This window comes from Oncorhynchus nerka, linkage group LG18, assembly GCF_034236695.1.
Source record: "Oncorhynchus nerka isolate Pitt River linkage group LG18, Oner_Uvic_2.0, whole genome shotgun sequence".
Lineage (NCBI taxonomy): Eukaryota > Metazoa > Chordata > Actinopteri > Salmoniformes > Salmonidae > Oncorhynchus > Oncorhynchus nerka.
In genome coordinates, this window is record NC_088413.1 from 78,592,707 (window position 1) to 78,610,325 (window position 17,619).

The 17,619-nt window shown below is 47.3% G+C and overlaps 2 long non-coding RNA genes across 2 annotated transcripts; one reads left to right on the top strand and one right to left on the bottom strand.

The window, feature by feature from the left end:
- Window positions 1-15,332: 15,332 nt before the first annotated feature.
- On the bottom strand, window positions 15,333-16,158 carry LOC135561590 (uncharacterized). The gene is made up of 2 exons (XR_010459586.1): window positions 15,984-16,158; window positions 15,333-15,620 (listed from the first exon to the last, which is right to left on the bottom strand). It is a non-coding gene; the product is annotated as an uncharacterized LOC135561590 (long non-coding RNA).
- LOC135561589 (uncharacterized) lies at window positions 15,611-16,489 on the top strand. Its single transcript, XR_010459585.1, has 2 exons — window positions 15,611-15,818; window positions 15,967-16,489. It is a non-coding gene; the product is annotated as an uncharacterized LOC135561589 (long non-coding RNA).
- The last annotated feature ends 1,130 nt before the right edge of the window (window positions 16,490-17,619 follow it).

The following is a 17,619-nucleotide window of genomic DNA, read 5'->3' on the forward strand; positions in this document are numbered from 1 at the left end:
AAGAAAGGGCACTGCAGTTGGCTTTATGCCTCACGGATGAAGCTCTGTCCTGTTTGATATTGATTAGCCCGAGGACAGGTAGCATGATTATGGTGCTCTAGTGGGAGCACTGAGGAGCGCTATGGACAGTGTGTACAGCCCGGGCTACTGCGCTCGAACTGAGGAATAGACGCAGGCAGCCTGGAGAGCCTCTACGGGTGCTAGCTAATGACATTGAGAGCCTCTCTCGGCGGGCATATGCTCACATGCCCCCTCCGTGCAGAGCGAGCTAGCACGGACCAGTTCATACAGGCGCTCTCCCTACGGAGCTGCGCATACAGACCCAGCTGGCTCATCCTGAGTCATTGCAGACAGCCTTGGAGATGGCTTTGGAGAGGGAGCTGGTGTGGGCTGGGGCTTCAGCTGGGGCTTTGGTGGGGGTGCAGGGAGACACACCCTCTGTGCGAGCTCGGGGCAGAGCAGCCCGGAGCCGGAAAAAGCCTGCTTGGGTGGCCGGAAATGACAGAACTCATTCGGGCTGTGTCGCTACAGGCGGCACGAAACACAAGCCCTGGTCCCAGGGTCTGCTGGGGTTGTGGCCAGCCAGGCCATCTGCGCCGAGATTGCCCCATGTCCCCAGAGCTCAGGGAAACGGCTCGGGGTCCGCATAGACCGGGTAGTGCGGACCCCTGGCTTTCTATCCCAACCACCATCATCTTCAGGAGGGCCCACCGGCACAGACGGGGAAGCAAGGCTCCACTTCCCCAGAAGCAGACGAGGGGCAGCGGATGGAGCCTGTTGTTGTGGTGGGCCGGACCTGTGTCTGGGACTTTGTCATGTCCCTGTCACTGTGGAGGGTGCCCTGCTCCGCCCTGGTGGACACTGGGTCCACAGTAACCCTGGTGAGGCCAGATATTGTGCCAGGTTGGACTCAGTGTGAGCCTACAACTGTGCAGCTCCGCACAGTCACAGGTGAGCTGGCACCCATGAAAGGGAAGGGAATAATGACTCTGACAGTAGGGGGCAGGACTGTGCGTCATCCTGTGTGGGTGGCGGCTGTGCAGGACCCTTGTATCCTGGGGTTGGACTTTCTTAGGAGCACAGGCTGCCAGTTAGACCTAAATAGGGGCACACTGAGCTTCCAGGGAGGGACGGAAGTCACCATGGCCCCCCCTAATGTCACATTCACTCAACCCAACAAACCCTTTACTCCAACAGTTAAAGCAGCAGAGACTCATGACTGCGCCCCCTCCCCCACAGCTGTGTGTGACTTTTCCCCAGTCCCCCTGTCACCTACGGCGGTGTGTTACATTCCCCAGCTACCTCCATGACACAGCCCTCTGTGAGCCCGGGCCGCACCCCCAACCCAGCTACCCCAGATGGGAGAGGAGAGGACACTGTCTGCAGTGAGGAGATATGGGGGAGGAACTGTGTTGGTCTTGACCCCGAGCAGCAGGGACGGTTGTGGCAGTTGCTGTTTGAATTCAGAGACAGCTTTGCGTTGAGTGAGGAAGAGGTGGGTCAGACCCATCTGGTGTAGCATGAGATCGACACAGGTGATGCTCGACCCATCAAGATGCGTCCCGCCGTATCCCGCTGGCACGCCAGGAGGCGGCAGACAAGGCTGTGTTGGAGATGCAGCGGGCAGACTTCATTGAGCCCTCAGACAGCCCCTGGGCGGCGCCAGTCGTCATGGTTCCGAAGAAGGGGGCAAGCTGAGGTTCTGTGCGGACTACAGGCGGCTGAATGAGGTAACCAGGAAGGACTCATACCCCATACCACGTATCGATGAGTCGCTGGACCTGGTTAGGGGTCCTCCTGGTTCTCCTCACTAGACCTCCGCAGCGGCTACTGGCAGGTGCCCCTCTCCCCAGAGGCCAGAGCCAAAACTGCGTTCTCCACTAACAGAGGACACTGGCAGTTCAAGGTCCTGTGCTTTGGCCTGTGCAACGCTCCAGCTACTTTTGAGCGTTTGATGGACAGGGTGCTGGATGGCATCCCCCGACAGCAGTGTCTGGTATACCTCGATGACATCCTGGCCCATGGCAGCTCCTTCCAGTCAGCCCTGGGGGCGCTACGGGCGTGTGCTGGAGAGGGTGGCTGCCGCAGGTCTGAAGCTCCACCCCGAGAAGTGCCACTTCATGAGGAGAGGTGTCCTTCTTGGGCCACCGGTGTGGGGAAGGAGGATCAGCACCATGGAGGACAAGGTAGGGGCTGTCAGAGACTGGCCCACCCCCACCGACCAGCGTCAGCTGAAGAGCTTCCTGGGCCTGGCCTCGTACTACAGGAGGTTTGTGCGGGGCTTCTCAAGCATTGCTGCTCCACTGATCCGCCTGCTGCCGAAGGACAAGGCTTTCACTTGGACAGTGGAGTGTGAGGAGGCGTTCAACACCCTGAAACGTGCACTGATCGAGGCCCCGTGCTCGCCCCCTGACCTCACCTTGCCCTTTATCCTGGACACAGACGCGAGCAATGTGGGCATGGGTGGGGTGCTGGCCCAGGTGGGGCCAGAGGGGAGAGAGTGGTGGCGTACTTCAGCAAAACATTTGACAAACATGAGCGCCGCTACTGTGTCACCCGGGCGGGAGCTCTTGGCTGTTGTGGCTTCCGTCAAACACTTCAAGTACTACCTGGGTGGTCTGCCCTTTACTGTAAGGACTGACCACTCTGCTCTCCAGTGGCTCATGTCTTTCAGAGAGCCAGAGGGGCAGGTGGCACGCTGGTTGGAGGAGCTTCAGCCGTATGACTTCACGGTGGTGCACAGGGCAGGGGCACGCCACTCCAACGCCCGACGCCATGTCCCGTCGGCCCTGTACTGCAGACGGCTGCCGCCACTGCTTGAACGGAGAGAGGGACGGGAGAGAGAGCTGCGGGCAGAGGAGGGTGTCTGTGCCACAGTGTGTCGGGCGGCGGGCCTGTCTGCTGTGAGCTGCAGACTGTCGACGTGGCTGAATGGCGGCAGCAGCAGGGACGGGACACAGACCTACAGCCAGTGCTACAGTGGGTAGAGGCGCAGGTGAGGCCACCATGGGAAGAGGTGACAGCGCTCTCACTCGCGACCAAGGGTTGTGGTCGAAGTTTGAGAGACTGCGGCTGGCTGATGGCGTGCTACAGCGGGCATGGAAGGAGTCAGCTACGGGAGAGGAGGTGGCAGGTGGTGGTCCCAAAAGCATTGCGGGAGGCTGTGCTCCAGAGTACTCATGGGGGTGGGGACTGGACACTTTGGGGTCACAAAAACACTGCGCCGTCTCCGTCAGGGCTTCTACTGGGGGCAGCACAAGAGGGATGTGGAGGACTTTTGTCGCCGCTGTGACAACTGCACAGCGAGAAAGGGCCCCCAGGCCGCTCTCATGCTCAGCTCCAACAGTTCCCAGTGGGGCTCCCATGGAGAGGGTGGGAGTGGATGTAGTTGGGCCGTTCCCCACCACAGACAGTGGAAACCGCTGGGTGCTCACGGCCATGGACTATTTCACAAAATGGCCCGAGGCCTATGCTCTGCCTGACCAGGAGGCAGAGACCATCGTCGACGCCCTGACAGTGGGGGGATGTTCAGCAGGTTTGGAGCTGCAGAGTCCATCCACAGCGACCAAGGCAGAAACTTTGAGTCCCGTGTGTTCGCCACCATGTGTGAGAGGCTGGGCATGCACAAGACCCGCACTACTCCTCTCCATCCTCAAAGTGATGGCCTTGTGGAGCGCTTCAACAAAACGCTTGGACAGCAGCTGGCCATCGTCTCTTCCAAACACCAGCGTGACTGGGACAAGCACCTGCCTATGGTCCTCATGGCATGCCGCTCCGCTGTCCAAGACTCCACCTCCTGCACGCCTACCCTCCTCATGCTGGGGAGAGAGATCCGCACCCCTGCGGAGATGGCGTTTGGTCGGCCCCTGGATAGCCAGGACCGCCTGGAGACAGCCCACACCTTCGCCAGAGAGCAGCTGGTGAATGCAGGTGTGAGGCAGAAAAGGAACTATGACGTGCACACCCGGGGAAGGCACTTTGTGGCTGGGGAGCTGGTCTGGGTCTACAGCCCCCTAAGGAAAAAGGCAGATGCCCCAAGTTGGACAGTCACTGGGTGGGACCCTGCAGTGTCCTGGAGAGGGTAGGGGAGGTTGTGTACCGGTGCAGCTTCCTCCCAGGGGAGAAAGGTGGCACTGCACCGGGACAGGTTAGCCCCATACAGAGGGCCTCTTCTCCCCAAACCCCAGGAACCCCCACAATTCCCCTCTCTGGCAATGACATTCTCCAGGCACCCACCCTCAGGTGCCGCAGACAAGGCCCCAGACAGCCCACTCCCCCTGTCTACCCCCTGTGTCACCGCGTGGTTCCCCAGAACCACGGACTGTAATACCCGTTCCCGCTTCCTTGTCCCCCATATCCCTGCCTTCATCCCCTGGTTCCCAGAGGGGCACTCTGCGACCATCACGGCCACGCAGGCAAAGGAGACCTCCGGGTCGCTTCAGAGACTTTGTTTGTTCCCTCGGGGACGAGGGACTTTGTGGTGGAGGGGCTGTGTAGCGACCCGCACAGACAGCTGTGTGTTATGTGCTAGGCTAGGAGGTGGTTGTGTTGTACTGACCAGTACCCGGTGTTCGCGGGGTCCGACATGTCAATCAACCTGCTATCTGCCAATCACGGGAATGCCTGGAATGTTCTGATGCGGGCATCCTGGTGGTTAGCGGAGTGGCGTGGAGGGGTTGGGCATTGGAAGTTAAGACCAGGTTCAGCCTTTGTTCTCTCTCTCTTACGTCTGGGCTTCACAAGAGAAGGTCACGATTGGCTTGTGGGTTATCTGTCATCTATTTGGCGTGAGCTACGGCCCAAACAGTAGCCTGTGTAAAGTTGGTTCAATAAACCGTCAATTCACAAACTCAAGCCTCTGTCTGGACAATTGTTCATTTATGATCTAGTCAGGTCATTACAATAGAATTCCAAATAACCTTAGGCAAAAATACACGAAATAAAAGTCAAGTGAAAATAGTTATAAATGTCTTTATCAATTATGAGTAGCTAAACATTATCGACTTTTGGACACTGATGCGCAGGAGAACCCCTAGCTGTCAATCAAGCAGGCGCGTTGAACGGATTATGACGCTCAAGCGTTCCAAATGACGCAACAATACAGCTCCAGACCAGAGAAAGTTCATGCCGAAGATATTCTTCAGTTCAACACTAAAACTGCGCTTTGACACGTGTGATTTGAGGTGAGTCAAATATTTACAAAAGTTTACAATACATTAACCATCCGCTAGCCTACTTAGCCTATAATTCTGTCATGGTAAGATAACACATGTGAAGGTGAACGTTAATATATTTGAAATATGTTTTCTTTCTGACATTATATACCTAGCCTTATAAAATACAATTATTTATTATAGCTTTGTTATTTCTGTTGCTATCAATCACTCCATCTGTATCTACTCTTCTGTCTGTCTGTCGGACCATCTGAATTGTCTGTGTACTGTCTAGCCAGCATATGCCAGAAAGGTTCTTTCCCATATTCAAAGTCTCATAGAAGGAGTGCTGATCAATAATCAGTTTGGTCTTTTAAATCAAACTGAATACGTTTTGATGGACAGGAGGAGACCTGATCCTAGATCAGCACTCCTACCCTGAAACACTTTGTGAACACAATCCAGGTGTACTGTGATTATGAAGTTGTGATGAGGTATTATTATATTAGTTGTACTGATGCATGATGGGTTGTAGGCTAGAGCTTGAGGACTCAACTCTGAAGACTGTTTCTGAATTCACTGACCTGGTGAGTAAATGTTGTGTACAATGGCACCATCTAGTGACAGAAACATAGAAACACACATTGTTGCTGAATGAAGGTATCTCTTTATTTTCCAGAAATAAAACTTGTAGACCTTTCCTGCAGTCTCTGAGGAGATGGACACCTCTTCTTCTTCTGGACGATCTCCGTCTCCTACTGGGACTGTCTTCTTACCCCCTCCTATCATATGGAACAGTCTGTAAGTCATTCATCACATAACCTAGCTCTGGTCCAGGGCATTATGTGTCCTACTGGGACTGTCTTCTTACCCCCTCCTATCATATGGAACAGTCTGTAAGTCATTCATCACATAACCTAGCTCTGGTCCAGGGCATTATGTGCGGCTTGCTGAAGGAAGGCTCAGTGTCTGCAAGCTGTACGTAACGCCCTGGACCAGAGAGTGACACATGACCCACCTCTGGCCATCATGGACAGTCAACTCATCACATTCACCTACTGTAAGTCACAGTTGTGTGATTTGTGTTATTAAAGACAGTTAAATTGAGCAGATGTTTAATTATTATTTTAATATTGTAGTAAATTGTCTGAGTTCACTTCCTAAATAATGTGTTGACATTCCTTTGCTCCCAGCTACAAGCAGGCAGAGATGGAGGTTCACTTCCTGAGAGAAGAGAAGAAGACCTGTACAGAGAAGGAAGCCCACATGCTTGAGTTGAGGGGGAAGGATCGAACGATCCGAAATCAGAAGAAGGAGATGGACAGACTTCAAGTGTGCCTCTGGGAGGAGGAAAAGAAGAAGAGGAATGGTGGATCGGAGATGGACAAGATCATTGAACAATTACAGTCTGAGACAGACCATCTCCGAGCCCTTTTAAAAGATGAAAGGAGGAGAAGAAGAGTAGAAAGGGGTATAATGACAGAGTGGAAGGCTGAGATCCTGAGACTGAGGGAGGCAGAGAGCCAGAGGGAAGCAGAGAGCCAGAGGGAGGCAGAGAGCCACAGGGAGGCAGAGTGCCAGAGAGATGCAGAGAGAGAGAGAGAAGCAGAGAGACAGAGAGAAGCAGAGAGCCAGAGAGATGCAGAGAGACAGAGAGAAGCAGAGAGACAGAGAGCAGCAGAGAGACAGAGGGAGGCAGAGAGACAGAGGGAAGCAGAGAGACAGAGGGAGGCAGAGAGACAGAGGGAGGCAGAGAGACAGAGGGAGGCAGAGAGAGCCACAGAAGCAATGGAGCACCAGAGAAAAATGCAGGAGATCCACAGACTCAAACAACTGCTGGATCTACTGATGGTGGACCTACAACTGGCCCACGTAAGACATGTCATTGTTATTATTAAAAGGCAGTGTATATTCACCCAGCTGAAAATGAATAGTGGCAGACAGCGGTACGCTAACCCAATGTTAACTTTTATTCCTTTCCTTAACCCTTACCTTAACCTCACTGAAACTATACCTAACCTTTACCTTAACCCAACCCTAGGTCCTGAACCTAACCTTCATTTATCTCAACCCCTATGCCTTTCTTCTGCCGGTTGAATATCCACTTCCTTATTAACGTCATTACTGTTGTTGTTGTTGATAACTGTATCTGTGCAGGTTGTAAATAGTTGCATTAGTGAAGCATCATTTGTAGGAGTCATTTCTACAAGCATAAACATCAGAGGCAACATTGTTGTAACATCACACAAATTGTAACAGGAATTTCTCAACCCCCTAACTGAATGGGCAAGAAGGTTGTGTGTTTGTATTTGTACACATTGTGGACATTGATACCATAAAATGTCTCGTAATTTTTTCAAACCATGATAATACATTAATTGACAATGATTTGTCCGGATGAATTGATCAAAATGACCCTGCTATTGATGTTGTCCAGTGTTTGATTCAATTACCTAGTTCTAGGTTGTATTGCTGTGTATCGTTCTCTGCAAATCCTTTGAAAGTATGTCTTGGTCATAGATTATCACTAATTTTACCTTTTAAAATGAAGCAAGAGATTGAGAGATTGAGGCTATGGCAGAAAGTCATGGAGGATCAGCGACCAAGACTGGCCTGGAACAACAAACCTATTGAGACAGGAAGAGAGAGGGAAAGAGAGAGAGAAAGGGAGATGGAAAGGGGGAGAAAAGCAGAATTGGAAAGACAAGAAATGAAGAAGAAAGTGGAACAGGCAGAAGAAACGATAAAAGTGTTAGAACGAGAGATTGAGAGATTGAAAGAGATTGAGAAGGAAATCATATTTGAAAGAGAAAGAGACGTGCGTATTGGAGAGAATGAGAAAGTCAAACTGGTTAACGAAAAGGTAAAAGAGTTAGAGAGAGAGGTTGAGAGACTGAAAGAAGATATGACAACAAAAGAGATTCAATACAAAATCAAATTTGAAAGAGCGAAAGAAGCGTTTAGAAGACAGAATGAGAGAGTGAAACAGGTTAACCAAAATGTACTAGTTTTAGACAGAGAGGTTGTGAGAATGAAGGAAGAGATTAGATTGAAAGACGAGACTGAACCAGAGAGAACATTTGATAGAGACAGAGAGAGAAAATGATTGGAGACGAAGTGAAGAGGAGATGAAAAATAGAGTGGAGAGAGAGATGGAGATGGAGACAGCCCTCATCAATGACAAAAAGACGTCTGAATTGGAGGAAGTCTTCAAGAAAATCAAGGAACAGCGGATAGAATTAGAAAATATGGAAACAGACAAATATAAATGGAAACAGAACCAAATGGACATGGAGGAGAAGATGGAGGGTGAGCACAACAAACAGAAAGAGGTAGAAAGAAAGAGAATGGAGAAAATACCAAAACAGAGACAACAAGAAGATGAGAAGAAGAAGGAGATGGAGAGAGAAAGAAGAGGAGAGACGCAAACAGAAGCACATAGAGATGGAAGAGGAAGAAAGAGAGAGGGAGAAAGAGAGACAGAGAGAGATCAAAAGGAAGAGAATGGAGAAGAGACAGAAAATTATGGAAAGAGAAGAAGAGAGACAGAGAGAGATTGAAGAAGAAAGATGCAAACAGAAGCAAATAGAGATGGAAGAGGAAGAAAGAGAGGAGAAAGAGAGACAGAGAAAGATTGAAAGAGATATTGAAGAAGAAAGATGTAAACACAAACAAATAGAGATGGAAGAGGAAGAAAGAGAGAGGAGAAAGAGAGACAGAGACAGATTGAAAGAGAAACAATGAAGAAAGATGTAAACAGAAGCAAATAGAGATGGAAGAGGAAGAAAGAGAGGGAGAAAGAGAGACAGAGAGAGATCAAAAGAAAGAGAATGGAGAAGAGACAGAAAATTATGGAAAGAGAAGAAGAGAGACAGAGAGAGATTGAAGAAGAAAGATGTAAACAGAAGCAAATAGAGATGGAAGAGGAAGAAAGAGAGGGGAGAAAGAGAGACAGAGAGAGAGATCAAAAGAAAGAGAAGGGAGAAGAGACAGAAAAATATGGAAAGAGAAGAGACACAGAGAGAGATTGAAAGAGAGATTGAAGAAGAAAGATGTAAACAGAAGCAAATAGAGATGGAAGAGGAAGAAAGAGAAGAAGAAGAGACAGAGACAGATGGGTGAGAAGAGAAAGAGAGAGATGGGTGAGAAGAGAGACGACAACAAGAAGAGGAGAGAAAGAGATCGTTTGAGAGAGATCAAGAAGAAGATATATGGAAACAGAAGCAAATTGACATGGAGAAGGAGGAAGAGAGGAAGAACAAGAGACAGAGAGATAGAAGAGATACACAGACGACAACAACAAGAAGAGAGACAGAAACAAAAGGAGAAGGAGAAAGAAAGGGAGAAAGACAATGAGAATCAGAGAGAGATGGAATTAAGAGATCAGCAACAGAAAGAGATGGAGAACGAAAATATGATTATGAGAGAAAGGGAGGAAGCAGGAAGAAGAAAGGAGGGGCAGAAAAATATTTTGGGGGATATTGAGGGACAGAATGAACTGGAGATAGAACAGGAGAGAGAGATGGAAGAAAAGCAGGAAGTGATTAAGAAAGCAGAGGAAGAGTACAGGGAAAGAGAAGAGAGAGGAAAGGAAGTAAGCATGAAGAAACATGTAGTAGTTAATGTTAAAGCAAAAGCACGGGAAGTCTTCAATAGGCGTAAAGAGAGGAGGTTAGAAGTGTTGAAGGGGAACGAGAACACATAGAAAGAGGACAACAAATCAGGAGGGAGAAGGAGGAAAGACGGCTGGAGATGGAAAGAAAACAGGAGAGGGCAAGACAACAAGAGGAGCAGGATAGAAAACGAGAGATTGAAATTGCTAGACAGAAAGAAATGTTGAGACTTAGAGAGGAGGAGAGGCAGAGAGAGGAAGAGAGAGAGGAGCAGAGAAAGAGAGTCTTTGAAGGCCATTTAGCTTTAATCAGAGAGAGAGAGAAGATTTTAGAGGTAAAGAAAAAGAGATGGCGGAAGAGGAAAGAAGGGAGATCCTTGAGTACAAGAGGGGTGACTTAGAGGACACTGAAGAGGAGGAGGAGAAGGAAGATGACAAGGAGGACATTCTCCCACCTGATAAAAGTATCCGAAGGAGAGCTGTGGGCTGGGTAAACAAGAAGTGGGAGAAGAGGAACCTCAAAAGATAGAGAGAACCTGTCAGAGAGAAGCTGAGGAGGGCGAAAAGATTGTCCACATAGGTAAGACCTGTTTTCCCTCTGCTTATGACATCATCCTCTGTAGTCTCCTCTACACACATACGTTCCACACCAGTCATCATGTTGCATCATTGTTTCAATATAAAACGACTGTCCAAAATGGTCAAGCTGATCTGGTATCAACTTAAATGTAATGTACACAGGGAATTTAGAATGGAAAACTCAACTGGATCTCAATGACCCTGGTCTAAAGTAGTGCATCATAGCCTTTTGAGGCCCTAAGAAACATTTTGTTCAGGTTTTTGACTACATTTCCTCCCAATCTACACTTTGCAACGGGGCGTAGAGAACATATTGCATTTTTTAAGCAAGTTTGCTGCAAATCTACACATTTTCCCATGGGGTGGAGAGAAGAATTAGCTGTTTTGAAATCTATTTCCTTCAATTTTACACATTTTGCCATGACTTATGGCACGTTAAGATAATATCTGAATGAAATTGACTAACAAAATTAATGGGGGCTCACTGTAGTTCAAGGCCCCTGGGTAATTTGACCAAAAAAGGTTTTTGGGGGGTCAGGGGGCCCCTAGTTGCCATGGGGCCCTAAGCAATCGCATATGCCTAGGGCCGGCCCTGGCACTTTACAAAGAATAGGTGCCATTTGGGACTCGTGTTAAACTTAGGGCCAGGTCAATTCAGGATGGGAATTATTTAAATGTATTAACAAACTCCATGCCATGCTCAAATGAGAAGAGTAAAGAATCATTGAGATCCAATTGTGTTTTCTATTCCTAATTCCCTGTGTCCATTACATTTAAGTTGACACCAGATCCACTAAGTTGAATGAGAACTCTACTTCTCCCCTTCCAGTCATCCCTGGACCCATAAGGCTAACCATGACCCGGGCAGAGAGAGAGAGGGAGAAGAGGAAGGAGCTGCTGAAGGCTGAGGAGAGAAGGAAGAAGTTGGAGGATTTCAACAAGCAGTGGAGAGAGCGGTCCCTGCTTAAAAAACACACTCATCAACAACTGAAGGAGGAGAGGGAGAAGATGAAGGAAAAGTACCTGGAGCAGATTAATCTGGAGGCTGATGAGCAAATACAGAAGTTCAGCACCCAGTACATCACCCGGTGTCCAACCACCCAACACAGCCACGACTACAACCAAGGTCAGGAATTGCCGGGGTGGGCGACAGGTCAACAAGTAAGCCAAGAGCCTGTTGCATCTGGAGATGGCCAGCAGGAGGGGCCAAGGAGGCAACAGGCATGGGCAGAGAACCAGGAGGGGAGTTCAGAGAACCATCAGGGGGGGCCAGACAGCCAGCAGCTAGAAGCTCCAGAAGAGGCTGAAACATCAGAGCCAATCTCCAAGACAAAGACAAAGAAAAAGCCAAGCATCTGGAAGAAAATTAGGATGAGGTAAAGAATGTTTAAACATCTATTTCATGTTTTACACTGTTAATATACATGTCATCACTTTAAAAAGGGACATTATCCAAATGTGAGGGTTTAGTGTACATGCAACACACATGTAAATATATAGATACTTACCTGTCTCTGTGATGTCTTACAGCCTTCCTGATGTGCTGTCTGCCTAGAGCTGGAACTCAATGAAGCCACAGTTCCACTGAGGTTACGTTGGTAATTAAAAGTGTCGCCCAATAATTCCTCCTCCTCTTTAAGTCATCGAGCCACATTTCCTCCTCAAAACATTATAGTCTCCTCAAGCCAGCAAGTATCCTCTTTATCAGGCAACAAACCATCAAAGGTCAGTGACCCTCCTCCCCAGAGCAGAGACTCTCATCTTTATCCTAGTTAAATTAATCTCTGATCACCACCTCTACAGTCCTAGAAAATATCTATATATTACTGGCTCCATCCCCGGGCAGAGCTGCTCAAGTCAGGCCAGTGATGTTTGATGATGTCATTTTGTTATTAAAGTTTTACTCTTTAATAAAAGCATTTTTAAAAAGCAATATTGTTGTTACGGTGTGGATTGTTTTGTTATTTATTAGAATTGAAACATCCAGTAGTCATGGTAGATGTTAGACTTTCAATGAGACACCTAACATTCCATCAGTTTGATACAATGTGTGACATGTTATATTAGAGAGGAGTCCTCTATACACATCTATTTTAGACCATAGGAGAAATATCAGATTGAAATAGCTTCTCTAAGAGTCTGAGGAGAGAGCAACAGTAGACGCATCGTTAGCTCTCCCACCTCCAGTTCAGTACTCGGGTCATTCCACCAATTGAGTACCTTTTGGGGAGTGTAACTTTTATTTCACCTAATTCTAACATTCTGTCATAAAGAGCACATGTTCAACTTAATATAAAACATGTTTTCCATCTCAAGAGTAACAAAAACAGACTATAGCAAGTGCCTATTAAGGGCCAAATAAAGTGACAGGGTTGACTGTAACAGAGTTGACTATTTCATCTAGAATCAACCATAGATCCCCATGTGACAGGGGGAATGGAATGCAAGCTTACCAAACACATGTAAATAGTTTAAACATTTCTAGACTGTCTATCTATAGGTAACAGGGTTGTGGTGTTATAATTCACCCACCCAGTGGTGATTGCAGCATGTACATCTTGGTGGGGAAAACTCCCCCAAAATGTTTTAGATGAATGCCAGCAAAGCCACTACACAACACAACACTAAACAATACCTTAATTGCACTGTAACTTTAACAAACGGTGCCCACAAACTGTTAGGGTCGACATAAAGCTGTCCCAACAGCAGAGGTTTCTCTACAGCACCATGGAGTCACGGCTTCAATAAGTAGTGAGTGCAGGAGGCGCAGAGAGCAGGGTAGTTCAAAAGATGTGGATCTTTAATATTCCAACCAAACCAGAGAGACGGTCACACCACACACACAAGGGAGAGTAAAGTCCCAGTCCAACCAAACAGAGAGACGGTCACACCACACACACAAGGGAGCGTAAAGTCCCAGTCCAACCAAACCAGAGAGACGGTCACACCACACACACAAGGGAGCGTAAAGTCCCAGTCCAACCAAACAGGACGAAACTGATCGGAAAAAGAAACCACAAGAATAATGTTGAAGGAATTCTAAATTCCTCTGTATTATTTCCCAATCAGAATTTAATACTCTGTCAATGCATTCGAAGGGTTTGTATGACCCAATATTTTTATAAGAATGGACAGAGCCCCGGTCTTAAAAGTCAGGTAACAGCGTTTAATTGAAGAGAGTACTGGTTACATACAAATTTTTCCACAGGTTATAAACTGAAAATGACGTCAGCGTTTTCTAAATGTTCTATCTCTTCATGACACTAGTAGAGAGGCCCTATAGTTCTCGAGCCTTCCCTCCTCTCCTGAAGCCAAGGTCAGTCAGTGTAGATAAGCATTCTAGACATTTTCTGATAGTGATTTATTGATACAAGTGGTGCGTGCTGGCAGTCAACCACGTAACCTCCCACTCTGCGCCATTCAGTGTTGTTGTTTATGTATGTAGCTAGTGAGCTAAGCTGTAGCATTAACAATGTCTTTCAAAAGGAGACAACTCACAAATGTGGAAATTCTGGAGATTTTTTTAAAATTCTGACAATGAGTCTGAGTATGAAAGTCAGGAATCAGATTCTGACAGTGACCGTGAGGAGCTGCCCCCCAACCTTGTAGCCATTGAGAACCCTGAATCTGAATTTCCCTTGTCCACTGAGGAAGTACCAGGTCCCTTTGAAGATGCTGGTGGTGAGGGAGGCAGACCGACAGTGGATGAAGTACAGGAGTTCTGTGGTAGCTGGAAGGCCACCAGTCATTTCACCCCACCTGGCCCTGCTGTCTGCTTTGACGAGTCCCAGTCTGGAGTGCAACGCCCCTTGCCATTTCCAACTGAGGCAGAGTGCTTCAAGTTGTTTCTGACAGAGGAGCTGGTGGGAGAGATAGTTGAGGAGCCCAATCGCTATTCCTTAGAGCTACAGGAGAAGAGAGAGCCAGGAGTGAGGGGGAAACTCGCTAAATGGGTGACAACCACAATTAGTGAAATGTATACCTTCCTGGTGACAGTCCTTCTCATGGGAATAGTAAAGAAGAACTCCCTAAGAGAATACTGGAGCACAGATCCTATGTTTGCAACTCCCTTCTTTGCCTCCCTCTTTTCCCAAGATCGCTTCCTAGTTCTGCTGCGATGCATGCATTTTGTCAACAATGCTACTGCCATCCTAAATGACCCGTTACACAAAATAAGAAATGTTCTTATCAGCCTGACATCAGCATTTGGTCTTTGTGCCATACAAGGACCTATGCATTCATGAGTCCCTGATGTTATGGAAAGGTAGGCTGGCGTTCCGTCAATATATTCCCCTCCAAAAGGCACAGGTTTGGAGGCAAGGTCTTTGTCATGTGCAGACGTGAAGACAGGATTTGTCCAGGATATTATAGTTTACAGGGTCCACCACTGACATCAAACATTATGAGGGGCTTGGGGTGTCAGGGTCCGTGGTGATGACCATGCTGGCTCCTCATCTCGGCAAGGGACACACTTTGTACGTGGACAATTGGTACAGCAGTCCCACACTCTTCCAGCATCTGCTCTTGTAGTAACATTTTAACACATGTAATAACGCATTCACTGACTGTTGTCTGCCTGTGGCCTAAGCATGATAAAATAGCTTGCACACTGTGTCATAAACCTTCCCCTCCCCCTGTCCTTCTGTAGATACTAAGCGCACTGGTACTACCCCGTACGGGGGGCTGACTGAGATAACATATACACTGAACATAAACACTGAAATTCCTAAACATACACTCGACCCCCTTCGGGATGGGCTCCAAAGACAAAGAACTCTGTCAAGAACCAATGGGATATGGACATCAGGCTGGAGAGGACTGTCTATCACCTACAAGCAACCTACCAGAAGCCAGGACTACCAGAATCTACCTACGTCATTCTATGTATAAATTCTCATGCACAACATATTTCGGGGCGCGTTCCAGGGTCTCTCTCTGAGTCAATTGAACAGCCCGTGCACGCCTGAGCAATACTTTTTCACTGAATAAACAGCCTACATATATTTTATTCCACCGTGTCCTGGTTCATGACCGAGTCCAGTTCCTCCAATCTTATCATCAACACTCTCCAACAGCACAGGGGCCTGTGGCACAGTCAGGTCGAACAGGAAGGGGATGCCGGCATTCGGATGCAGGAAGATGCAGAGAGGGGAGGTGGAGTTCCAGGAGAACGGTCAACAGCTGGCAGTAAAGTGGCATGACAAACGAGACGAGACGTCCATGTCCTCTCCACTGTCCACACAGCAACCATGTCGGCCACAGGGAAGGTGGACCACCTGACCGGAGAGAGATTGATCAAACCAGATTGTGTGCTTGATTATAACCTCAAAATGGGGGCTGTGGATAAGGCAGACATGATAAACAGCTTTGTGGAATGCACTCGGGAAAACGACCAAGTGGTATAAGAAGATATTTTTTCCATCTGATCGACACTGCTGTCCTCAACGGCAGCATAGTTCACCGCCAACTAACAGGTGAGATGATTACTGAACAAGGTATTTTTGTAATTGGATGTACAGTTCACATACAAATCCATTATGCAATTATAGTGACAATATCTCACCCACCTACCCACTGCCTCATCATCCTCTAACTTTCCTCATCCTCCCCACTCCTTCATAGGTAAAGTAATTACCTACCAAAAATACAGAGAGAACCTCATGAGAGAGCTGCTGGAGGAGCACCACACCCCTCGGCGCCCATCCACTGGGGGCCGTCCTGCTGCAGACAATCCCCTACGCCTCACTGCACGGCATTTTCCCTGCAAAGTCCCTCAAACTGCTTCTCAAGGTAGTCGCACGCGGAGGCATTGCAAAGTCTGCCTGTCTGGCGCCAGGAGAAGTAAGCAGAGGAAGATGACAAAATACATGTGTCTAGCTTGTGATTACACCTCTATGTATTTCACCATGCTTTGAGGAGTATCACATGCTCAAGCATTATTGAGCACATCTGCAGCAATAAGTGACTGACTGACCTTGACAGGTGACCAGCCATGATACTATGCCTTTAGAGATGGGGGTGGAAATGCAGTTGTTGTTCAGTCACTGCATGGATATTAAATATGTGTTATGCATATTCCGTTTTTTGTCCTCTAGTAAAACAAGTTGTTGAACTACCAATACTGCAATAAAATAGATGAATATTACATATGGCATATGTGTTTTCATCCAGTACAACTGTTAAGGAGTGTACGTTAGCATACAAAAGCTGTCCTCATTCTTCAGCTCCAATTATGATATTGGCAAATAATGTTTCTGGTTTCTGAAAGTACAGAATAAAGAGGAATTATTCATTAGAATACAATATAAGGATATAGCAATAAAACAATACTACAAAGAAGTAACATAATAAACACTGCTATAAAAAAATAGTTTATTGCATTGACAAAATCTCAGATTTGAGTTATAACAGTAAGAAACTAACTTTTGGGCTCCACAAGGGGGCAAGGCAGGGCAGAACAGAGCTATGCTGAATAGACCAAATAAACAAACCATGGTCATATTTTTTATTTATTTAACTAGGAAAGTAATTTAAGAACAAATTATTATTTACAATGATGGCCTACACCGGCCAAACTCAGACAACGCTGGGCCAATTGTGCGCTGCACTATGGGACTCCCAATCACAGCCAGTTGTGATACAGCCTGGATTTGAACCAGGGTGTCTGTAGTGACGCCTCTAGCACTGAGATGTAGTGCCATAGACCGCTGCGTCACTTGGGAGTCATAAGGCCAGGGTTTGAAAATCATTTGAAATTGAAGTTAAAACAACCTATAAATATAAACAGGCTGTGTGCTTTAGTTTGAGGACAGCGCGGATAAAATGTACTGTTACGTATCAATCACATTCTGGAATGGAGAGAACATTCTAACATAAAAAAAACTCCCGCTGGGGCGACCGTTAGAGATATTTGGAACTCACGCATGAAAGGGTTAAATACCCTAACATGGTTCCACACAATGGAAACAGTGCTCAAATTCACTGGTGTTACATAAACAATCAAACCCGGAATCGACCACCATCAGAATCCATTATCACGATGTTTTACGATACAGACATCCAGTCTCCCTTTCCCATAGCCTAATACAATCCAAATAAACGCCACAAATCTTATGATGCCCACCTAGCGTATCAGCTGCTAGTTTTTACATCCAGTCTCCCTCTCCCATAGCCTAATAATTCTGATAATCTCTTCACATCATTTTTTAAATCTCTCGATCTTTCATGTAACTCATTCAGTCTATCTTCAAATTGTCATCCCAAAATATTTTATAC